This window comes from Patagioenas fasciata, chromosome 2 (assembly GCF_037038585.1).
Source record: "Patagioenas fasciata isolate bPatFas1 chromosome 2, bPatFas1.hap1, whole genome shotgun sequence".
Taxonomy (NCBI): Eukaryota; Metazoa; Chordata; class Aves; order Columbiformes; family Columbidae; genus Patagioenas; species Patagioenas fasciata.
Window position 1 is genome coordinate 99,924,816 of NC_092521.1, and position 25,416 is coordinate 99,950,231.

Consider the following 25,416-nt stretch of genomic DNA (forward strand, 5'->3'; position numbering starts at 1 on the left):
CACCTAACTCTGACATGATCTGACATGACCAAGGTTACACTGAAAATCCATAAAAGAGCCAGGAGTGGATACAAAACTATTTGCATCTTTGTTGGTTGTTTTAGTCCTCAAAATCCAGACATTTATATGCATCTGTAACACCCATAAGCAGAAGCTCCGTTAATTTCATATTGTGTGATTACCAAGGCACAGAAAGAAAATACATGAGACAGATATTTCAAAATAACAGTATTCCCTCCTTCTTTATTCATTAGTGGATCAAACCAGTGGTATACATAGCAGACATAGAAATATGTATCTATCTATGTATATGTATGTTCAACATTATTAATGAAGAGATTTTCAGTTGTCTGCATTCCCTTTAGCCTGATAGCAGATGTAGATGTAAATATGACACAGTGAGTGTAAAGGAAATGTACTTTTATGAGGATGCATTTAGAAAAAGTATGCAAGTAATATGGAAATAATTACAGGACTTTTTTTCTTTAAAATCTGAAACCATAACCTCAATATGCATGAAGACTATCCATGTGCATTACGGATGAAAACTACAGTATTCAAGAATTTCAAGATGAACTGCCTTAATGAATCCCTCAAGTAAAATCTGCAGGATATGAGGAAATGCTCTTTATGCGTTTACTCTGTGTATGTTATTGGCATTCTCTACATCACTTCTGCATATCATAGTCTGTAGAAGCGAAAAAAATGTCAGTATAGCTTCAGTTGTGAATTTATGCACTTTCAGTATTTATGGCGGCACTGCTTGAGCATACCTGTGATTAATGATCGGTATGACCCCTCTTTGTATAAAAAAAGGCTTCCACAGTGGCAGAAATCCAGCCTATGCAATGGCGCAAATTTCAGATGACAATAACAACCAAGGCCTAGGTTAGCTTTTTCACTTTCATGTTATTCGTATCATGCAACACCACCAGTCATTATAAAAAAAAATTAGTTTTATACGGCATGTAGAAAATACTCACTTAAGGTTTTCCTAAGTTATGGTTTAAATATTACATTCAAAATATTGAAGGCCTCTTCTGAAAATCTGTATTTTACTTTCTGGAGTTTTGGCACAATGTTTTATCCCCAGCCACTTTACCATTTGTACATATGTACCTGTTTCTTAAAACTTGGGATGTAGCTGCTTGACAACTGGGATGAGCTATGGCAAACGAACAAAATTAAATAAATATAGCAACACTCTGAATGCATAGTTGAGTGCTTATAGCTGTCACTGTAGTAAATAATGTTGTAAATATTGTGCTGTCTGAAGTATAGGCATTGTCTAGTCTCTTATGATTTAAAGTACATTGAGGTTTCCTTCCTCCTATAGCACTACTTAAGCCTTCAAAAACATTGAATCAGATATTATTTTGTCATAGAGGACTTACAGACCTTACGTGATGTTTTCAAATCAACAGCACCATGATGAATTAGGAAGCAGTAAATTTATTTAGGGCATAGCTTTGAATATTGGGATTTTACTAGTTTTTACTGTAATAAAGAAGCTTCATCATATTTTACCACAAATACCTATCCATTTGGTCAAAATTTTCCAACCTAAATATATCCAAAAGTGCATTAGTAACAGAGAATAATTTCAAAGGAGGCCTTGTCTCTGTTTAGAAACTAGTATAACACCCATCACCAGAATACCAGTGTTTGTAAGAAGAGATATAGTGTCTTTTTCTTATTCCTAGACACCACGTGTTCACTGGCTATGCATGAGCTTTGCTGACAGAGAATGAAAAGGAAGAGATTAGCTTTGTCTTTATATCTAAACATGAAGATGAATGTGGACAATTTTATCTTCTGCATGCTAGGATCTGGGACATTTCTTCGTCAAACGTATTACGAGGTTGTCTTCAGTACTCCACGGACTTTTGCTATCAGGACAGGTGTCACAGGTTACTGGAGATATTTGTACTTGTGCAAAAGGGTAAAAAATAATCCCCCCATCAGCGCAAAATTGCATTGTGTTCTTGCTCTTCTTCTCAGGGATTTTTCACAAAAAGTGCAATCAGAAAACATGATTTGTGGAGTCCAAAATGCATTGTCTGAGGCTCTCCTTCTATATCAAAGGACATCCTGATGCAGGCCTGAGACCATTAGCTCCTGGACAGGTGTCTACATTCTTCCATTTGTATGGCAGACCTCCAACGTCTCTGTTTAGGCTGAAATACAGAGAATCTAGCAGTGGTAGCTCCCAATTGAATGTATCTCCATCACTTCACACCTGAACTAATAACCCTGTTTAGCAGTGTAGTGGGACATGGGCGTAGCAGCTTCCCTTGTAAGAAAACATGAAAGTTTTGGAAATTAAATTTCATTTTAGGTGAAAATCTGTTTATGCTTTGAAAACAAAAATGTCTGGAATTTTTTTTTTTTTTTGTAATATTGGATAGATTTCTAACTTCTTTAATTCCCATCCCCAATTTCTATTACACTTTTATAAGCTCCGTAATTTAGTCTATAAACAGCAAAACTGTAGACAAATGAGTAACTAAATTAGATATTTATGGGATCCTGTGTCTCATTCTTGTAGTACTCTGGGCACCTGGATGCAAGCCCTCTATCTATCTAGTATTAGTGTTGGATACATGTTGCCTGTGTGAACCCAAACAAAAAGAGGCCTCCCTCTGGCTAAGCCATTCCATGCTGTGCCAAGCTGTATTGCAGCTGGAAGTGGCTTTTTCCATATCTTCCCAATCTCATATGAATTGTTTTCTCTTCCAAAGGTTGTGAAATATCTGGGTCAGCAGGTATAATAGAAAAGCAAATGGAAAAAAAAAAATCAATTTTTGCAGTTCCTGAGCCTCATTCCCAACAATTTATTGAAATAAGATGTCATGCATGCACATGTATCATTGATTTCAGATGTATGGTAAAGTTGCCAAAGATATATTCAGCAGAAATAACTGTAATTTCTTCACATCTGCTCTTTTCCCATCAACTTGGCCTCCAGAACAAGAATTCAGCTCAGAGTGAAACATTTCATACTGCTGGGCACCTGCTGATGTGTCTCCTGTTTCTCAGCTCAGAGGGGACAGAAGGTTTGATGCAGTTATGGTATCTGCCATGAGCTGGACTTGCTCGCTTTGCACTTTACTTTTTTGCAATTCTGATTTCTTTTGTAATCATTGCTTTAGCCCTGCTCCCTATCTGATATTGAACTCTTGTGACACTGATGCAGGAGCAGCGAACAACATGCTATAGTGAGAGAAAAGGCTATTTTTCAGTGCTTTTAGCAATGTGACCTTAAGTATTGATTTATAGCCTGCTGCAGTGCTCTAGTGCAAAAGGGAACTGTTGTAATTAAGTTAGTATCTGTGCTTTCTAAAATAGTGCTGAGCTGCAACAAAAAGAGACCCTTTATTTTTCCTCTCTGCCTCTCAGTGAATGCAGATGCAGGCACTGCCCTTTGACCCTGCTGAGCTTTCTCCAGCTGCAGATTATTTTTCTCTCTCTGTGCCTTTAGGTGCTGATAGATGGAGTAGGACTCATTAATTTTTGTGTCTGACTCTTTTTCTTAGTGCAGGCAATAGAGCAAATTTCTACACTTGTACCTCACTTTTAAAATATTGTGTATCCTTATGCAGGTGAAAAAAGAACAGTGGCCAGGAAATATAGGCAGCATTAGAAAATTCAGCAGGGTGGGTGGTCGTGAAGTGGCTCGGACTTGAAAGCAAAACCTTTTGCATGAAAATTCCCACTTCTCAGCATGACACATTATTTCAAGACTCATGTATAAGGTAACAGGGTAAACACAATGAGAAATCTCTTTTGTATTCCATTACAGTCATCAGAGAAATAGGCCACAAAAGGTAATGGCAATAAAACTGAATACCTTGAAGTAAGGATGCAAATTACATGCTAATATATGCAAATTAGCACACCATGTTCAATGTCCATAAACCTAGAAAATATAGCTAATTAATGGTAGGTAAGTTGCTTCATTTTATATTCACAGAGTTACAGGGGAGGTAGTATATTTTTATAATTGTGGAACATTGGCCTTGGGGAATGCATCAAACATTCAGTTTCCCTCCTCTGGCAAATTCATCCAGTACATTGGAAGTAATTGCCTTTCCACTTCCTCACCCAAGGCCTTACTCTGAGAACGGGCTCCGAAATTAGAAGTAAAACAAAACAAAAAGGCTCCCAGTTTTACAATTACTTTCTTGTTGAGGTAGTTCTTATTAATGTTAATATGTTCTCTGCTCAGAAAAGAACCCAAATGCATTTGATATCCTTGGCATGTCTAAATGGATTTAACAACTGAATCTCCAAACGGATACAGACTTTGTAAAGCCCAGTTTTTTAGGCAATCTGTTCCCAGCAGAATTCACAGTTCAAGGTCTCAATACAATGACAGGGGAAAACAGACCACCTGAGAGGTCCAGCAAAAGCAAAGACCTAAGCATGGAGCAGAGTAACTCATCCAGGCAGAAAGGCGGAGGGAGCATGTGGGTCAAGCCCCACTTCTGGCAGAGACCAATAGCCCAAGCAGACACAAGCTCCTCTGCCCACATTCTTGAATGCTGCACAGGAAACAGCTCTGGTTTGAAAACCATTTCTATCCTGTGCCTGAAATTTATACCCACATCTTTCAGCCTATCCAGCCAACAGAGTGAAAGGAACTGGGTCAAGGTGGAGTGAAGCTCTGTTGAAGACCTGTGTGTGTGTGTGCAACCACAGAGAAAGCTGCAAAGCCAGTTGAATGGAAAAATTAGAATTTGAGGGTACACCTAAATTTCAGTACAAACAATGAGTAGCAGTGGGTGGGAATGCTGTGAAAGCTCTTTTGAGCCCCCTTTTGCTGTAAATGTGCTCACCTTGCAATTTGAAGGAGCAATCTGGGTGGCTGTCTGTTCCTGGCCAGAAGCTCTGTTCTGCCTGTGCAAAGGCAGGTCAGCTCAGCCACTTTGCAGAGCTCCAGGCATCATCCAAGCTGGAAGACATATTCTAGATACACCACCTGTGCCCTTGTACCACAAGAACTACAGGATGTGCTGCTTCCTCCTGCTGTCCTCCTGCTCCTCCTCCAGGAGACCTTCCACTGCAGTGGCTTCTTCGCTCTGCAGAAGTCCACTGCAGCAGAGAAATTAACAGTTTGGAATGAAACCCCACTTACGTGTCGCGGATGAAGACGGGATGTGTTTGTGCAGGGTCTTAGGTACCTGAGGCAGAGGTTATAATTTGCCAAATACTTTTCATGAGCCAGCGGTTCTCCTTCGGAAAAGCTATTCAGTTTCAAACCAAAACATTTGTCTTATATGCATGTATGTGTGTATATACATATATATATATATATCTATATAAAATCTACACCTGTTTGGCAGAGCAGTTGAACTTTGATCAACTTCAGGTAAACGCTTACCGTGCACTTCATGTAAAAATTAACCCCAGTGCTAAACATGTGTTTAAGTGTTTCCTGATTTAAGATGGCGTTCAGGCTTGAGGTCCTAAAGAGGACAAATGAGTGTAGCTGTTTCAGACAAAAGAAAATGGAGGCTGGCAGAAAAGAGACACTACAAAGAAGAAAAAGTACGTGACATTCTGTAAGGACTTTTAAGTAGACAAAGGAAAAGGATGTATGATGAAAGTAACAGCCTTAAAGAGGGAAGCAACATATGAAGACAAATGTCACAATAATAGAATGAGGGAAAAAAAAAAAAAAGGAAATAGAAAGTGCAAGTAAGGGCTACTGGAATGTTAATTTTAAACTTAACAACCCCCCTTAAGTTTATGATTTCAATCACAACATGCTTGACTGATACTCACAAATTCAGCTTCTACTCTTATTTGTACCCATACTGCCTCATATTTTGTCATGCTTCCCTATTTTAGGGAGTTTTGAGAAAATGTGCTTGGAAGCATCATATTGCAGGGACTCTCAATTGCAGGAGGGATACAGAAACACCTCAGAGTGCAGAGCTTTATTTTCTAAGGAATAATTGGGGTGCGGGAATAATTCTAAGGAATGGCTATCTAAGGAATAATTTTGCTCAACACCAGAAGTTTAACTATATGTAAGCTGTTTTTCAGGCTACTGAGAAAGTAAAACTGCCTTGCTGCCAGTGGGCATTGGTGCCTGTCACAGACAGCGCTGTTTGGAGGGCTGCTGATTCAACATGTGATGTGAAAAGGGCTTGAGCTGATGTAACCTAGTGACAGCTATAAAAAGCCTTTAATGACATACATACTGTAGTTTGATAGAAGAAGGAAGAATGAGAGAGAGGAGTAGAAGGATCTAACCATAACCTCCTGCAGGAAAATATTCTAGTACTCAAGCTTTTTTAATGTCTTCAGAAAGCTTCAGGCTAATCAGATACATGGAGTTATTTGCATCAGTTATTTACATCAGAGGCAATCCAGAATTAAAATTTTTTCTCTTCATCTATGTCACCTTTTCATCCTGAACTAAAACTATTAGAAAAGTCAAAGGTCCTTACAAAGGTTGTGAGCATTAACATGGTCCTTTTCTCCCCTCCTCCTCCTTTCCCCTGTTGACCCGAGTTAAATATCTTTGATAGACCACAGCAAATGTAAAACTGATGGCCTTGTTTCTTTTGCTTTTTTGGCCCAGTACAAGCTCAGTATCTGCACAAGAGAGGAGCAGGATCAGCTTGGGAAAGAAACCAGAAAGGTCTTTGCCAAAATAATAATCATAATATTAGCACACAGCTGTAGGGAGACACTTTTAGCATCCAGAGCAAATGCTACCCTCTCTCTCCCCTTCCTGTGTGACCCCATTTCTGCTTTTTATCTTTCCACTGGCTACCAAATTCTCTGCTTCCCTCAGTCACCTCTATATGCCACTAACTACCTCCACAGTCCTATTGTTGCTCCTTGGTGGTGGCAGCAGCAGAAACATCCAAAAGGACTTTGGTGTGTGTGTGTATCTTTGTAGTAATGTGAGTGCAATATTCCTGCAAACTTGAAAAGTGCTTCAAGGACCTGATACAATTATCTTGATCTTGATCTCATTCATTTGAAGGGAGGATAAGGGAGAAAGTGAGGGGGAGAGAGAGAGGGAATGCTGCTCTTGGCAGAAGATGCAGGCAATTGGCTGTTTTATGGCTTTGCCTTGATGTGTGTTTAAAAACCAGCCCAAAATTTGGCACAGAGAGAATTTTCCCACTTGTTTTACTTCTAAATAGTCTTCAAAAGGTTCCCCAGGATATAAAATATTGCTTTGATCAGATTAATATACTTTCTGCTGTTATTTCTAGTTAATACAGACTTCAATTCATATCTGCCAATTTTTTAATTTCAGATTTGATTTCTTTTTTTTCTCTAGTCTGTAGACAATGGAAAAATACAACAATTTCCCTTATGTATCATGTTATTTTACTGATGTGGGTTGAAGTTTTGGAAGATGGGGAAAGAGTGAGTGAACAAAATATTATCAAACTTGCTTCTTCAGCAAAATGTAAGCATGACCAAAAGGCTGGATGTACACAGGGAGTGTACCCCAGATGAAGAGGTTTTGGAAAAGGTTGACAGCTCGAACTTCTTTCAGGTAAAGCCCTCATATTTGCATATGTACCTAATCCTTATCTGAGCTATTTGAACTACTCACTTTTGCGAAAATTTCTGGAAATATCCAGGTATGGGCTGTCACATGTAAGTCACCATGCTTCCTGTTTGTGCTCCTGACAGTAGCCTTTGTCACATTACTTAGGACATTCATGATCTTATTTGGAGCCTAGAATGTAAACACATTGGGTTTTTCCCCTCTATTAGTGCTGGTTTTGAGTATTTCCATTACTCACTGTCCATTAAAGGTCAATAACAAAAAAAGCCCCAACACTTAAACAAATTTTAACAGTGATGCAATGAGTCTGAGCCATGAACACAGAGCTCAGATGTTTGGGACAGCATTTAATGCATGTCTCCTTGCGGTTCAGGCCATGTTACTCTCTTGAGTCTGTTGATCTGATCTTCTCTGTTACCAGCATCTCCACCTTCCACAAAGTGGATTGTTTTCTTCTTCATTCCGCCCCGAGGAGAGGATAACTTGAAAGGCCAAAGGAAGTTGTTCACAACTTTGAAGTTCTTCCCGACAGTGTATATTTCATGGATCACATCCTCCATGCAGATGATCCCAAGCTTTCCAAGGCGTTTCTGAATCAGGGAATTATCAGTAAGAGCGATGCGCTGCTTGTTGATCTTGCCATAACCACGCTTGTAGATCAATTCATGCACAGACTTCAGATTGGGATAACCCCATGCAATGTAGGGTTCAACAATCCGCAACATGTTGATAGAAGCTTTGTTGAGTTTTACAAATGCGCCATTAAAAATCTGACGCAGGCGGAGAAGCTGCAACACCTTGCGGACCTTAGGGCTGACACCATTGGTACCTCTTATCCTGATCACAAATGCCAGTTTTGGTTCTGCTGGAACGTAGTAATTACCAGCTTTCCGGGCCATCCTGGCCATACGGATCTCCTGCCTATACATGTGCCTGTACTCCTTGTGGTAAGCTTGGGCTCTTGCATAGATGAGTTTCCTCTGCGCCTTACGGGCCTTTTTTATAGCCAGAATCTTCTTCTGACGTTTAGCTTTCATAGCCGCATAAGCCTGCCGCTTTTTCAGCAGGCTTTCCGGTACAGATGGCACCTTCTTTGCTTCCTTCTCCGCCATGGTCAGCGCCGGAAGAGAGGTGTGAGGTGGGTTGCAAACTGGCTTAAAGAGAGAAGCCAGAGAGTGGTGGTCAATGGTGCGGAGTCCAGTTGGAGGCCAGTATCTAGTGGAGTGCCTCAGGGGTCAGTACTGGGGCCAATATTATTCAATATATTCATTAATGATTTAGACGAGGGAATAGAGTGTACTATCGGCAAGTTTGCTGATGACACTAAGCTGGGAGGAGTGGCTGACACGCCAGAAGGCTGTGCTGCCATCCAGCGGGACCTGGACAGGCTGGAGAGTTGGGCGGGGGATAATCTGATGGAATTTAACAAGGGAAAGTGTAGAGTCCTGCATCTGGGCAGGAACAATCCCAAGTTCCAGTATAGGTTGGGGCATGACCTATTAGAGAGCAGTGTAGGGGAAAGGGACCTGGGGGTCCTGGTGGACAACAGGATGACCATGAGCCAGCACTGTGCCCTTGTGGCCAGGAAGGCTAATGGCATCCTTGGGTGTATTACAAGGGGGGTGGTCAGTAGATCGAGAGAGGTCCTCCTTCCCCTCTACTCCGCCCTGGTGAGACCCCATCTGGAATATTGTGTCCAGTTCTGGGTCCCTCAGTTCAAGAAGGACAGGGAACTGCTGGAGAGGGTCCAGCGTAGGGCAACAAAGATGATTAAGGGAGTGGAGCATCTCCCTTATGAGGAAAGGCTGAGGGAGCTGGGTCTCTTTAGTTTGGAGAAGAGGAGACTGAGGGGTGACCTTATTAATGTTTATAAATATATAAAGGGTGAGTGCCACGAGGATGGAGTCAGGCTCTTCTCAGTGGCAAACAATGATAGGACAAGGGGCAATGGGATCAAGCTGGAACACAAGAGGTTCCACTTAAATTTGAGAAAGAACTTCTCAGTGAGGGTAACAGAGCACTGGAACAGGCTGCCCAGGGAGGTTGTGGAGTCTCCTTCCCTGGAGACATTCAAAGCCCGCCTGGACACATTCCTGTGCAACCTCACCTAGGCGTTCCTGCTCCAGCAGGGGGATTGGACTAGATGATCTTTTGAGGTCCCTTCCAATCCCAAACATACTGTGATACTGTGATACTCTCTTCTTTGTCACTCTTGCTGTTATGGAAGCCTGTGAGGAAGATTTTCCCTCACAGAGTGGTTCTTCTCACTTATTTGGCAATGCCAGCATTGCAGTTTATGTATCACCTGTGCTTTTTGGTTCATCACAAATTTAACATAGCAGTCATATACTTTTCATAGGTTGCTGAAGTCGACAAGATGCTGTTCTTTCCTGCTGCAGTCCTGGCGGCTGGTGGAATAGAGAGACAGTATTTTCGCTGAAGGACTTCTCCTCAGGGAAAGAAGGACCTTTATTTATTTTGTCTGAGGCAGTTATATATGGGATGGTTTAATATTTAGCTGTGACATCAGTCAGTAGTTCACGTAAAACCATAGTACTGTTGTAACCTAAGAACTGTAGGTCTGCTCTAAGTTTCTACACTGCTAAAGCTCTAAGAGGGAAGAACAGAGATAGGAAAACAGCAATAATAGAAGTAAATCAGTTCCAGAAAATTTCACACTGGCATCTTAAGGAAGAAAACCAGAGTTTAAATGTGTGAGCCTGTATCTTGAAACCAGTGCAAGGTAAATCAGCTGAAAAACGATCAAGCTCAGCTGAAAATTCTCTGTCCATATCTGCTAACTCTGCCAGGCTGTTCCTTAGGAACTTCCTCACAGAGCAATGCAGGGTGTGTGCCATCCACACTGGAAGATTTTCATGAGTCTCCAAGCAAGCTTGTTCTTATTACAAGGGGCTGCTTCAAGCATCTGTGCCCCACAAGCCCTCTGGTATAGTCCTTCCAGACACAAGCCCCAGACCTAATTAATGTCTATCCCACATACGTTATAGACACCGAGCTGCCTCCCTTCATGTGCATCCTACAATGCCATGCTGATCCTCTCATCCAGGGATAAAATGGTTCCTATTGGTCATATTAATGCAGGGGCTGTGATTCAAGACTAACACCCTCAATGAACACCCTGTGACAGAAAACAGTTTGACTTTATTGTGTATATTACAGTGTCCTACAATAGGAATCATGTTGTCCTCCAAATGTGGAAAAACAGAGAGCAAGAAGCTAATTCCAGACATAAAAGGCCACTTCCATGGCCCTTTACAGTAGCTTCAACACAAAGCTTGGAGAGGAAAGCGCATCCACTTCTTAGCTGCCACTCTGATCTCCTCTAAACCTGTGCCACAGCAGTTCAGCATCAACAAGTACACCATTATTTTTGTCCTTGAGGTCTGCAATGTCATGTGCTTGTGATCTGTCCTCAGCTGCCAGATTGAGACAAGTTGAATTGTACAGGCAGCACTGCAGCAGTGGAGAAGCCCAGCTGTGCCAGGGCCATAGGCAGGACAGTGTTTTCTGTTTGGTGCCCACAAGAAGGGAATTCACATTATTTAATGTTTCACCATATGCCAGGACTTTGCTGGTCAGTTCATGAGAATCACCTTGTGCTTTCCAGTATAGATGGGTGGCACACAGATGATGGGTATGCGGAACATGCCTCCTAGCTCAGCCGATCCCATAAAGGAAAGTGATATCTGCCTGGGAGTATGAGTGGTGAGGGGCATCCTGTGCAGACTGATGTTGTACGTGTTTGCAGGTGGAAGATGCTCCAGGCAATGATGCCTGACAAGGAGGTTCAGCCAAATGGTGTGCGGGGGACACTTTGGTGGGTGCTGTGAGAACTGGTTGCTCCTGGTGTTTCCCATGTGGTGTTGCAGTCAGGGCAACTCAGACAAGCTGGGAATAGAAATCAGGGATCGAAACAGCATGGATGCTCAAACCCCAAAACTGCTGCCTGAGGTGCTTTAGTAGGATGGTGTAGGCACAGGCAGCTGTTTGTTCCCAGAAGGCATTACAGATTGCTTTTACCTCTACTTGCACTTGGGGTTTCTGCTGTGGGAGCATAATACATATTTCAACGCCAAAGATATGTCACAGAAAGGTCCTAGTTCCTCCCCTCTCACCCCAGCTTTAAGCCACGGTGACCTCAGAGAGCATGAGACTGTGGTTTTTATTTTTTTTTAATCTTTGTGAAAGGAGTCTTGTTTGCTTGCTGGCCCTTACACACCAAGGCACTGTTGTGTTACTTAAAATTGTAAATTATGTCTGTTTAAGAAAATGTCAGTGTTTTTTAAAACAGAATAACAGAACTAGAAAAGACTTGGCTGTGCTGTTTGTTACACAAGTTGCAGTCAGGCAGAATGATGCATTCATCATCATGAGCAGATTCAAGGAGACTAATGACTGCTATACAATACAGCTTAAGTTCTTTCAAGTAACATGATAGCTGTTTCTTTGCTTGCCAGCAAGATTACCTGAGCAATGTTAATTTTCGTGCACTAACGTATAGAGGAACCATCAATATGGGGCTGTGTCTACCAACAATAACTCCCTGCCCCAAATTGCTAATTAAAATGACCTTTCTATCAGAAAAAAGAGGATTGTAAGATAAATACAGCTTTGATAGTGCAATATGATTTCTCTGACACCTATCATTTTGCATATGGGCACTTCTTGTACATTCCCTAGGAGTTCTGTAAAACAGGTTTTCAGCTTTAGGATAGGAATAAGTTATAATGAGTACTCGTTGTTGCCAGCCTTTGAGAGAATACAAGGAGGCTCTCTCATACTAGGTAATACCAGTAATTGTTCAAAAGCCATGTTGCTTCCAGCCTGGGTACTCACTACAAACCCCAGATCCTTCGAGAGAGAAAGTGAATTAAGAGGGGAGAAAAAAGAAAATATTTTTCTGCTTCACCACTGTCACTTTTCCTCAAAGAAATCCCTCTTCGTCCATCCCTAATGGAGACTTACTGTTCCTCAAATTAGCAATAGCAAAAAAACCCAGCTGGATCTCTGCTGTCAGTGTCTGTTTTATGCGGAACTATATACAAACACTGAGGGGCTTAGAGCAAGAACTGTTGCACTTCACACTTTTTCATCATGAAATGACACATTTGGACTCTTTCCCTGTAGTTGCATGGAGCCTCTAGCTTGGCTTTGATTCACCTTAAATATCCAGAAGAAATGGGAAGAGGTGCACTGACTTTGTAGTGGCTGCTTTGTATATTTTTGTTTGTCCACTGGTTTAGAAATACTGTGCACTGCCTCTGCTTCTCAGGGGAGATGCTGTCTTTCCTGTGTTTTTTCACCAAACGTTGAGGTTAGGCTCTGCTCCTTAGTACTGTCATTTTGGAAGCCCGTAAGTGGGGCTTCAGCCACAAGAAAATAAAAATTAAAAAATAAATAAATAATGAAAAAAAATATTACATTTATATATATGTTTTCTTACTAAATAAGGAAAAACTAACAGAAGACTGCAAACTGGATTTCTCAGTGTGGGCGGACCCTGTTCAATGTGGAACATGTTTACCAAATTTTTTTCCTATGAGAATCAAAATTTTCCCCATCTGACACTCAGGTTTCTCGTCAGAGGAACTCTGCAAATATGCTATTTTAGCCACCATTTTGATGACTCAGAGCTCTGGCCCCTCAAAGACAGTGGGTCTGAACTCTGATCACCCTTTTGTCTTTCACACTTGGCCACAGCGACTTGCCTGGGGCACCAAGGAGTACATTTTTGGTCTCTCTTTCTGCAGGTATAGGTTTTGAAAATTTAAGGTTTTCAGAAGACACCTGAGGCCTTGAAGGTCTAACGCAAGGGATGAGAAAGGGGAAAGGGACTTGACCTTTACTGAATGGTTAGTAATTATTCTTGAAATTCAGACTGCCTTTGAAATCTGAGGTTCAGATTAAATGTCCCAAAATACACCTGAAAAGTTTGGCCATGTATTTGTCTTAAGCTGACATTAGTGGGGCAATGATATGATACTTGTTTCCTAAATATTCTTCCAACCCAGAATATCTTGTCAAATTTTCATTCACAGGTGAAGGGGAAGATCTGTGTTTTTCTTGACAGATTTACAGAAATCACAGTCAACAGTACCAAATCTCCCTGAATATACTGCAAAACAGGGGGAAAAATCTTCTTTCTCTGGATAGCAGCCACCATCTAATTTTGTCTACAATTTTCAGAGGCTGTAGAGTAGGGATCAGTTCTTCCCAAAATGAGATTTTCCCAGCCTTGACCTAGACTGGACCAAGCTGCCATGTTAGTATTCACTGCTAAATTTGTTTGCGTGCAGCTAAAGCCTGATAATCTTAGGTTTCAACTAAGCCAAAGCTCTTTAACTTGTTTTACTCTGCTAGGCCACATTTAAAAAAAAAAAAAAAAAAGACAGAAATCAGCTCATTACACCTTACTATTTAAGCAGAATTGGTCTGGGTGAGTACTTCAGACACAGTATGGATGGTGAAGAAAAGGCCGTTAATGTTTCAAGAAAAGATTGTGCTTCTGGATCCCTACTGAATCAATATTTAAGCATGCCGTTCATACTAAAAAACAGAAAAATAAGGCTCTATTTATGTTTATTTGCATTTCAAGATGATTTTCACATTTTGGGGGACCTAGTTAAAGATACAATTGTATCTTGTTCTTTAAGTTCAGTTTAGGACAGTATTTGGGTATGTGATAAGAGCCTGTGATTTATAGGATGCTTGTATTATAAAGTCCTGATACTGCTCTGTTACTGTGTCTGAATATCATCCCTGCCTCCACATACACAGATGTGTGTGTATATATATATATACACATACATATATAGCTTTCAGTAGGATTCCCAACAGATTAAAGGTTATGTTTATTTTATAAGCATATTTATACTTCTTTTCACGTACAAATAAGTTTCCTCAAACTCCTGTTTGTAATTATCTAAGTAGAACTGAAGACTATAACTGAGACTGCAGATTTATTACATATTTAGAATTACTTTTAGACATGAATGCATTTTTTCCCCTCTTACTTTTTCACCTTGTAGCTGCACTCTTCAAACTATGCTGAACAAAACAGTCCATAAAGCTAGATCATAATTTCTGAAACAGATTTGGAGCATCTTCTAAAGTGCATTAATATGAAAAAAGAAAACAAAAAGAATTGTGCCTTCTGTTTTTTTGCATGGTTCTACTCCCCACCATTTTAATTCTACTTCCATTCGTCACTGAGATCCAGGAGGACATTCAGGTCTTTCATTTTATATGTGTGAAGGAAACAGCTCATATTCAAACAGCTGGCTTTTAGCTTCTTATCTCTGCTCTGACTTCAGTGCCTTGCCTCTGTCATTGGACACAATCATTTTGTTTAACAGAGTGAGAAAGTTCCACAGTTAATTATTCTGCTGTTCAGTCCCCATGTTCTTTAAGTCTGTCGTCTAATAACAAAACCTGGGATCAGACAGCCATGTGAATGCTAACTTCATTCCTCAGCTAAAATACTGTGTTTCATATGGCTGAGGGTGGGATTTCCAAAGGAGCTAAGAAGGTTAGATGGCTGAGTCTCAGTGAGATTCAGCAGACAGCTCCTGTAAAAAAAAAGAAAATCCTATTGTAAACCGCAAATCATGTGGAAATCTTTTGCTCTTGGGAAAAAAAGAGAATGTCCTTGGGAAGCTAAGTCTGATTTAAGTTTTTGACTAAAATCATGGACCACTTGGGGCCCTATTCAAAGTGTTATTTTGAATATAGATAGTCCAAGACTCTGAAAAGCCAGTAACAGGAATAGATAGGACACCAGGGCTGGAGAAAAGGTTCATGCTTGTTTTTCTAACCCCTGCTTTAAAAGTACTGAAAGTCTGTTTCTTTTTCTCTCCAGTAATCACTCTCCTTCGAATAGCTGGTGGAGACTTTTAGAAACGTCCTGCAGGACTCACTTGGGAAAAAGGGAACCTACATAGTAATCATTGGAGCAGCAGCAGGTTCCCCTCTCCCTCTGTCTGTCTGTCTGGTAGGTATCCCCATAAAGATATCAGGGGGATCACCTGTGACAATGAATACTTTTGAAAAAGAGGGTTCAGATAAATAAATATTGTTGATTGAAGTCAGGTGATCAGATGCTCATAGTATGCACATGTGTTTGTGGTTTGCTTTTATTTTTTAAGATGCATTGGCCTCAGCTCTAAGGTTGGAAAGTGCATAAGGAATTTTAATTGCCACTCCTTCTCAAAATCACATTCTTGAGCAAACGTGGCTTACTGGAGAGATTAATTTAATGTATAGACATAAAAACAAAACATGGTTTTCCAACGTTCATCCTTGGAATATGCTTGGCAAGCATATTCCACCATTTTCATTCTTTCCAGGTCAGCATTCCAGTGCTACCCCAGCTATCCCACCACAGCTGAAGAAAACTGGAGCTTAAAAAACAGGCATAAGGCCAGAGTGATATTTAGCTACTAGCCTGAATAGGAGGCAATGTGAAGTAGTCCTGTTTGGTCCACATCTCGAAAAAGGGCTTATGATTTAGGCAGGACACGTGTAATTAGACATGATACATGCTCTCCTTCAGTGACACAGGGGGAACTGCTGGGGATGAGGAGCTGGTTCCTTCCTGTTCTCCTTGGCATGGCTCCAGCTCCCAGGATAGCAGAGGGAAGGACACTGGTGTGGCTCCTGGAGGTTGTGAGGCAGCTGAACAGAGGGCTGGGAAGGGAAATGGAAGGACTGTTCTTGTGCTCCCGCACTCAGCTAGATGCCTTGCTGGGCTCAGGAACATTTAAAGCAGCTTTCTCCTGTGGCTTATTCTGATATCCATACTTCCTCTGATCAGGGGAAGTCTCACTTATGTGCCTCTCTCATCTACTTTCATAATGGTCTGAATTAATAACACATTTATATCATAAGCCTGTTTTAAAAGGTAAACAAATAGGCACTGGCACAGCTCCTAACACTGTATATTTTAGGATTGCTAGCCAAGGAGGGGCATCTTGTTGACCTCGTGAAGGCAGAAAGAAATCCAGCTCAAAAAAAAATTGCCTTGGTTTTGCTTGTTAGAAATTTCTCAAAAAGCTGGGCTGGTAAAACAGAAGTTTTACCAACCCTGGTATCCAAGTGAGCAGCAGCAGTAGCAGCAGCTAACTTCTGCCTGTCCTTTTCTGGGCAGCGACAGCTGTTTGCTAGATAAAGGGCAATCTGTGAAGCCCTTGGTGTGCTTTGCAGAAAGATGAACATCCCAGACTGAGAACAGTTTAAAGCCTTCGCCAGCACTGCACTTTCACTGGGATTCAGCTTCATGACCTTTGTGTAGTGTTAAGAGACTGGAGGGAGGGAGAGAAATGTGAGCAGGAACAGAGAAAGGCCATCCAGTGATGGGACAAGGAGAATCTCACACAATCCCACGTACATCCAGCAAGTGGATCTGTACATCCAGCTTTACCTGAAGTCAAACACCTGGTATGCGCCACAGAGGAGTCAGTACCCCTGCATATAATGGCAAGACTGTGCGTACATGACACACAGGTGTTTCAGTTTAAAGCTGCTCCCAGTCAACAGTCAGGATCTTTTTTTTGAAGGGATTATGAACAGTTGTTTCACAGAAAGAGAGAAAACACTGTTCAGAGGCTCAGAGACTGCCCTTGATGTTCTCATTACCTTGCTGGCCCACCACATCCTCTGCTGTAAATTGCTGAGGCAGATGTGTGCAACACTGAGCTCTTTGTCCTACCACTGGCACCTGAAACAGAGCTGCCAGAGAAGTCTCCCAACACCCTGTATGCATTGTCGCTGGTGATCGGAGTGCCTGCATGCTGAGACCTGTCTAGAGGTTTCTGTAGTTTGGCAGAGGACATGACTTCCTTCTTCACGTGTCCTCTGCTGGTCTTCTAGCCTTCTCAGTATGTGGACACATCTGTCTTTGTGTCCTCCACCAGCAGCCAAAACTGATCTTTATCCTTTCCCTTCCAACCTGCAGGCTGGAAATTACTTCTGGGCCCCTTGGAACCTCTTCTCCAGCTTTCATTTCCCCATCTTGCCTCGTTTCCTGGTGGCTGCGTGTCACCCCTGCTCCACCTGTCTGTGTGCACAGCTGAGAAACAGCTGCAGAGGTGGAAGCACTGCAGGCAGATGGTGCTGACAGAGAAAGAAGAAGAGAGAGTGAGCTGCTGAGCATCTGCCAAGGCAGAAGCGGCACGGAGAAGATTCAGCATAATGCTACAGTGAGAGCTATGTGAAAAAATGTCATTTGAACCTTTTAGAAATGAACACTGTTACAATATGGGGGAGCGGGTGGGGGTGTTCAAACTCAGCTCTATATGATTTCTTCTTTCATCTGGAATTATCTTTTCATTCATATCCATGCAATTGCATTTTTGGGCAAATTTGCAGTTTCTAAAGAACTTGCCAGTCTTTAGCCACAACAAAGTCTTGGGATGTTGGCCCCAGTTCCTGTTGCCTGGTACAAGAGTCTGGAAAACACGCCATCTTTCCAGAGCCAGAGTTTCCATCAGCTCTTTGGTCACAATATTATTGCTTTGATCTCCCTGAACACCCATTTAACTCGGCAATGTGGACAAATACTAATCTGGTGCTCACTGTGTCAACTTACACAAGTGCCTTAGAAGGGCATCTGGCATTTATTGCCGTCAGTAAAGCAAGCACAGAGGTTTGTCATCCTTCCTTTCAGCCTATAGTTAAGGCAGGATTTTTACCATGCAGGTACACTGGTGACTCAGATGAATGTCAGCATAGAACTGTTTTAGGGCACACGGGTAGGAGCTGGCACACGTAGGTTATATACCCAGTTCTGCCATTCACTGGGCCTATAAAACCAGTCCTATTTTCCCACTTCTTGAGAGTGCAATGTCTTCAAAATGAAGACATTTTTTTATTATAGGAAATATGGTAATATTATCAGTGATCTCAGATGAGACACTCTAGGAATTAAATCAATATAAATCAATGCTAATGCAAGTACCCAGAGACAAAATGAAGAAGACAAGGCCTGGAGGCCTTGATTTGTTGGGGATTTTTTTTTGTGGTTTGTTTGTTTGTTGGTTTTTTTTTGATGAGTTCCTAGTATATCTATTCATTTTGGAAAAAATATGGCTAACTATGGTATTCATACAACTATAGCTGCTGCTGTAATTGTTTTCATAGTCCATTTTATTACCTGGATGTTCAAGGATTGTCTGTATAAAACATTAGCTGCAACAATGTCAGTCTGTGATGACAAAGATGGAGGCATGTAGGGCAGGCTATTCCCACCCCCCCGTTTTGTTTTTTTTTTTTTTCCCAGATAATTTATGCTTGTAAACTGAAGAAGAGAAAAAAAAAAAAAAGTAAGGCGGAATAAACGTCATCTGGTCTCACAGTTTTGCATATGAAAATTTTCTCCCTCCAGTGTGCCAAGTGTCTGTTGATCTAATAAATTAATTACACTTTAGGATCAGAAAATCAGATTAGAAAACATTTATGTATGGTTCTCATTCTAGAGGTTAATCCAAAAGAGACAGGATTCTATAAGATTGCTTGAAATACCTGTTCTGATATTTATGCAACTGGTTTCTTATCATGTGGATCCTGCAGTGGTAGTTCTTTTGGATTTCTATGCTTTCTTCTTTACTTCATGTTGTTTAAAAGGATCTCCTCTGTTTTACAGTCTTCAGTGAGTTTACACACACACATATGCATATGTGTGCATGTATACATGCATAATCATTAATATGCATGTATAAGTACATTAATATATTTGTATATATACATGCATAGACACACATATACATTTCCTGCTTTTGAATAGGGCATTATCACATACTGTTTTGTTATATTTATTTGGTCATGGATTCTATAATTCCTAGGACAAAGAACTTTAGTTGAGCTTTATTCCACTCTGGTAAACTCCTGGCAGTGGTCCACGTGGAGGCACAGATACAGGCATGACTGGACATTGAGCGAGGTGTCCAGGTTGCACTGGCAGGCTCAGTATTGCACAAGGCAGCTGTGTGACTGACAGCAGATTCTTGGCTCACATTGCTACAGCTGACCTATTGGTCCTGTTTGTTTTACTCTCTGGTCTTCCAGTATGTGATGCACTTCTTCTCTAGAACTCTAGAAACAGAAAGAGCTGTGAGATCCACCAGATCTCATTTGTCTGGATAGATATACATGCAATAACTTTTCAAAAAGTAATTCAGAGTTAAATTCCTACTCAGTGCAGAGGAATTTATTTTTGTTGTTGCTATTGTTATTTGCATTTTAGGTGACACTACCCAATAACTCCATTTAGCTGGCTAGACATTTACAAATAGCTTGTGCTAGATATTGTATAAATACATAAAAGATAGCTCCTGCTCCAAATAGCTTACATAAATTTCACAGATCTAACTCATTCAACAAACTTTCTGAAATCCTTCTAAAGAAAAATACTGGTGCTTGTGTAGGATCAATAATTTTCTAGCAGTTGATGCTCAGCACTGAAGATGTGTATTTTTAAAAGGTAGGGAAGATATGCACATTTTCTTTCTTTTCATAATTTTTCTTGTCTTTCTAATTTATTCTGAACATCATTTCTGATGGTCTGTTTCCATTAAACCAATGTCCTTTGCTCCATAACCACCCACTGCTTCAACCTGTACCTACATTTTCTATTATATTCTGAGTGAAGACAGAGTATTTATGATAGGTGTAAAATGAGATGCAAACTGAAAACAGGTGAAGCACTTCACACAGAGCAGTGAAAAGTAAATCTTGGTCCCATCTGAGACGATAACCCTGCTCCCTCTTACTCAAGAGCTGCAATGTGTAGGATTCATAGCTCTGTCTTCTCAGTTTTGTCAGGTCTTTTTGGAAAAGAAGTAATCTGTATTAATCAGACAATGGGCCTGGAGGTGGAATAAGAAACATGGCCTTGCTTCCAGCACTTTCTTTTACTACACTGTAATGTTTGTTCTCTGGTTTTGGCTCCTGAATTGGTGTGTATCAGCTCTACAGGATTTCTTGCATGTGTGTTGCTTATATGGGGAAGTCGGGGGAGAACAATACAAGAGAGGCCATCTGAATGAGTCCCTTCAGTTAGTAGCCCCTGTGAAAAGGCTATCTAGATCCAAATAAAAAATTTGGTCCTGAAAAAAAGCAAGACTGAGTAATATATAACTGAGTGTTTATATAACTTTTCTTCAAGAAAGGACCATTAGAGTTCTATGCAAGGAAAGAGTACCAAACTCTGTTCAGATTAGATCAAACAGTAGAAAATATTTCACAGAAGAGCAGTATATTAAATATGCAAGCTTTTCTTTTTTTTTCTTTTTTTTTTCTTTTTTTTTTCTTTTTTTTTTTTCCCATGCATGAGGAAAGACTGCCATAGTAACTAAAGATAACTAATTTTGTTGGGGAGGAGAGTGTTCCTTTTACATTCAGCTCCCTGTGCACTTTCCTTCCATCCAAAACCACAACGCTAAGGAAGATCACTTAGGAAAAAAAGCACTTCTTAAAAGTTTCTAGACTTTTATACCATTTGATATTATTATATAGTACTAATGCTACTTTATGTTATTATAATGGTATGTATCCTCATGCATAAATACAGAAATACATAAATTACATAAATATAATATAGAGAATTTATACAGATTATGAATATTTAGTACCCAGGCTCAACACTTGCAGATGACTTTCAAGATAACATGAACAAGGCTATGTCACTGTAAGGATTCTCATTTTATAGATACCTAAAAGAAATGAAAAGGAAAAAGAAAAAGGAGACATGCAAGACAACCTGAAAATTAGAATGAAGTAAAAATGAAACAGTTTTTAAAGAATGCCAAGAAGCACTCAATGGAAGTGTTTTTTCTCCTGAACAATTCTGCAAAATACCCCTTGACATCCCACCCTCCTTTCAAAATTACATCACTAAGTTGATCACTTAGCTCATGCTGTGGCCCAAGGCAAATATGTTAAGATTAATATTTCAATATTCAGGATTTTACAGAAAAAAAATGTGAATCTTGCACACATTTGCCTACTGACCATCAGGTCAGCTCCTGGACCACTGCATGAGTCCATTCAGGATTCAGGCTGTCAGGTAGGGAGGGAGTTTTCAAGAGTAAGGTTGTTCGTATAGGACATTGTCGAGCTATACCTGATGAAAATTACTGAGGTATTTCATAACATGAGTAAGGACAGTAAGTTGAGAAACTCAGGAGAAGACATGTTTAAATTAAATTTTTACATCCTTAAATTGAAATGGACTTGCTTCCAGTAATGCTAGTGATCTACAGCTCCAACAGATTGATTTATTTCTTCCCTCTCTTGCTTTACCTCAGCTTTTTCTTCCTCAGTCTTACCAAGTTTTATTACTTAGAGGTGAATATGCTTCTACAGTTAATCTACCCACTTACGGTTGTCACCATTAAAAATCTTGTAGTGTTTTTTCTTGAGTGTCAGCTGACAATACTTTAGGAACCTACAGGAAACGCTGACTTCGTAATAGCAGCCAATATATGTATCCATCACAATATAAAAGACCTGACCTTCTGAATAACTCAGTCAGCATAGGCCAGATCCATCTAAATAACATAAAAATATGAATAATAACAATGTATTTTTTTGTTATTCTGAATAAAATTGCTAACCACTACATGCTGATGTTATCAATTGACTTAGAATTACCCTAAAACCTGAAACAAAGAAAATGGCAAACACTAAAGTGGGCCAACATTAGCTTTATTGTCGCAAATACAATGCTAGGTGATGTCCTCAAAAGCAAATACCAAATCATATTTTTCAAAACCAACTGAAACTAATTGAATCCAAAGTATGCAGGAAATTTGTGAACAATTGATGCTTTATGAAAGCAAATGTCTAGTGATTTCTGACCCCTAGTGCTCAGTCTTTTCACCTGAAGAGCCCTGTAGAAGCAGAGAAAATTGCACATTGCTTTTAAGTGCACAAGCATGGGAATTACAATACATTAGTATATCAGGAATTTATGTACTTGTAAGCCTACAGCTATGTTCAGCCCATCCTGAATGAAGTACTCATTGGATTTTCTTCTGAGACTTGACTGTTTCAAAAGAGAATTTTATTTAATTGTTCATTTATCTTTGCAAGCTTTGATAGTGTCTATCATGTCTCTCTTTTTTTTTTTTTTCCTTGAACAATACTGTATATGCACAATACATGCTTTTTAGGCAGTCTTGCAGTAAGAAATATGAAAATAGAAACTAAGGTGACATATATGATTTTTACTTTAGGAGATTTTTCCAGACAAAGAAAAGAAATTGTCAAATTCTATAAGAGTCTTCACATAGCTCACATTCATAGATCAATAGCAATCTTCAGATCTCAACAGTTAAACCTCTGTTTATTTTATTTGCTTAGAGACATTGATCAGGAAAAAGGGTAAAAGGTAAAAGAAAAAAAAAAGAAAGAAATTAAAAGTGTATCTCAGAATTATGAGATTAAATAAAAGAACAGTACTCTTGTTTAATACCAACCTTATAGAGAAAATATTTCTGTTGCTTCTTTTGTCATGCTACCTAGGAAAATGTATTCTTCATCAGAAACCACTTGCAAACAACAGGTTTGCTGTTGAATATGTGATTTTAACGTCACTGGACTAGGACTTTCCATTTATCAGGACTGCCAAGGAATCCAGAAGATGAAACATACAGGTATCTCGATGACATCCAACTTCATTTCTTTTTGGCTGTAGTTATTTCTAATCCAGCCATTTCAAAGCAGAAAATGCTAAAATCAAGTCTGCTTCATCTTCTCTCTTTTTTTTTTTTTTTTTTTTGCTTACCACCAACTTTTTCTTTCTCCACCCTGGATTAAAAGTCCTATTCATCCTGCAGCCATGTGTGAGCAATCACAGTTTGACACAGGGTACTAATAACACCTACTCCAGCCATCTACTTTTAAATTGGAGCATTGCCATTGATGCGTGCTAGCGATTGCTCTGGCTTTATGTATGTTGCATGTGAGCGGCGCTGGGCACCACAGGAGAATTAGGCGTGAGCCCCCATGCTGTGAGGCCAGAAGCAGCACCAGGCTTCTAGAAAATGATGCAAAGCCATCTGAAAATGGAGCGAGGTCAGAGATCACTGCTCGGTCTGATTTTATAAGTGGCCCTAATGTGCTCCATAAGTGTAGATCAGCAAAGGGAGTCTGAGTCAGACCCCAGATTAACATTTGTTTTCATTTTTCAGTGGCTTCAGAACACACAGGGGTCATTGAACTGTTCGTGCTGATGTTATTTAGCATTCATGGTCTGGAAGAAAATAAAGTCCTAACCTCTGACCTTTCATTAGAGTAGAGCACACAGGGGGTTAGAGGTGAGAGAGAAGAAAAAGGGGGGGAAAAAAAGTGTTATTCTCCCTCAGAAAATAAGTGTCTCCTGTTTACAGTGCAAGTCTGCCTTGTCATTAGCACAGGACTGTATTTGCTAACAGGAAAAGTTAGAATGTGATGTGGTACAGTGAAGTACCAAAGAAGATTAATTTTCCTTGATCACAGCTGCAGTAAACCCTTCCTGTGAGCTTAACACTTGTTGAGAAGAATAATAGCATGGCCTGTCAGGATGAGGGTCTGTGCTGAGGAGGTGCTCAAGTCCAAGGCATCTAAGCTCCTAGTTTTGTACAGTGTTCCTCAGTGTCTCATTCTTAAATGGTTTTCACTTTATTTACATTGACCCTTTCCTAAGATATGTGGGTTTTTTTGGCCAAGAAGAACAGTTTGGTTTTATTTTTCACTCAGATGTATTTGCACCCTGTGTGAAAACATGGATTGGTTTCAACGAGTGTTATTAAAATAAATACCATCCATAAATCTCAGTCAATGCTATGTGAAGTTTACTGCTGCCTACTGGAACAAGGGAGTAGACCTGTGTATCCTTCTGCAAGCAAGCAGACGAAAGCAGTTTCAAAACACTTCACATGCATTACAAATATCGACTAACTATTTTAACAAAAGGCCTGACTTTTCCACTGCTTTCCCCAGTCTAGTAATTAACTACCAATGTAAATTGTAAGTAAACTACAGCTTTTGGCTGAAGGCAAATTATGAACTTGCTTTTTCTGTGGTTTCAACGGCTGCATACAGCACAAGGCAATGCGAGGAATGAGAAGAGATTGTCAAGCCAACAAAACAGTTGTGCATCTTATACCTCTTCTGTGAACTAACATAAAAATTAAACTCACATCCCAAAAATACTTCAGTTCCTGAAGCTGGTGGGGCTAGCCCTGGAAAAGAGGCTGCTTCTGAAACTTCCTCTGGGGTTTGCCGTCTTCCTACTGCTCCACTTCACAGCACAAGCCTTCTGGGCCAGAGAAAGTAAATTCAGTTTTCTCTGTACCTGGATGTAGTTAAATGTTTAGGCACAACTCCATGAAGCCCAGGGCAGATATCCAGGGGAATTTAAACCTGCAGTCTGCTGCTAGAAATCTTTTGCCAAAATGAATCTTGCCTAAAACCCACCAGGATGCCATTCCTGATGGCTCCTGTAATATTTCAGAGCTGTTTTGCGTAGAGCAAGAGTGTATTTGTGAGGCTGGTTTAATATAGTGGGAGCTCAAATAGTCTATGGATTAGGTAGAAATACATAAGCTGTGTTTGACAAAAGGATATTTGGATGGACCCAGAGCTGTAGCTTGCTGCCAAGCTCTTTAGCAATAGAGGGATCTGTGTGTATTTCCCTGGCCTCAATTGTATCTACCTCCTTCTGCTGATGAGGTTTTACTGAAAAATCAGTAAGTCTTGCCTGTGGTATATATTTTAAAGCATTCAGTCACAATAGCTTAAAGAAACAGCGCATTTGTTGTAGAACCCATCAATTGTTACATTTAGGGTATTCCAATTTTTAAAGTTTCCTTTTT

General features: G+C 40.2%; 1 pseudogene; it reads right to left on the reverse strand.

Moving 5' to 3' along the window:
• Window positions 1–7,890: 7,890 nt before the first annotated feature.
• LOC136097752 (large ribosomal subunit protein uL30 pseudogene) lies at window positions 7,891–8,676 on the reverse strand (annotated as a pseudogene).
• Between the last annotated feature and the right edge of the window lie 16,740 nt (window positions 8,677–25,416).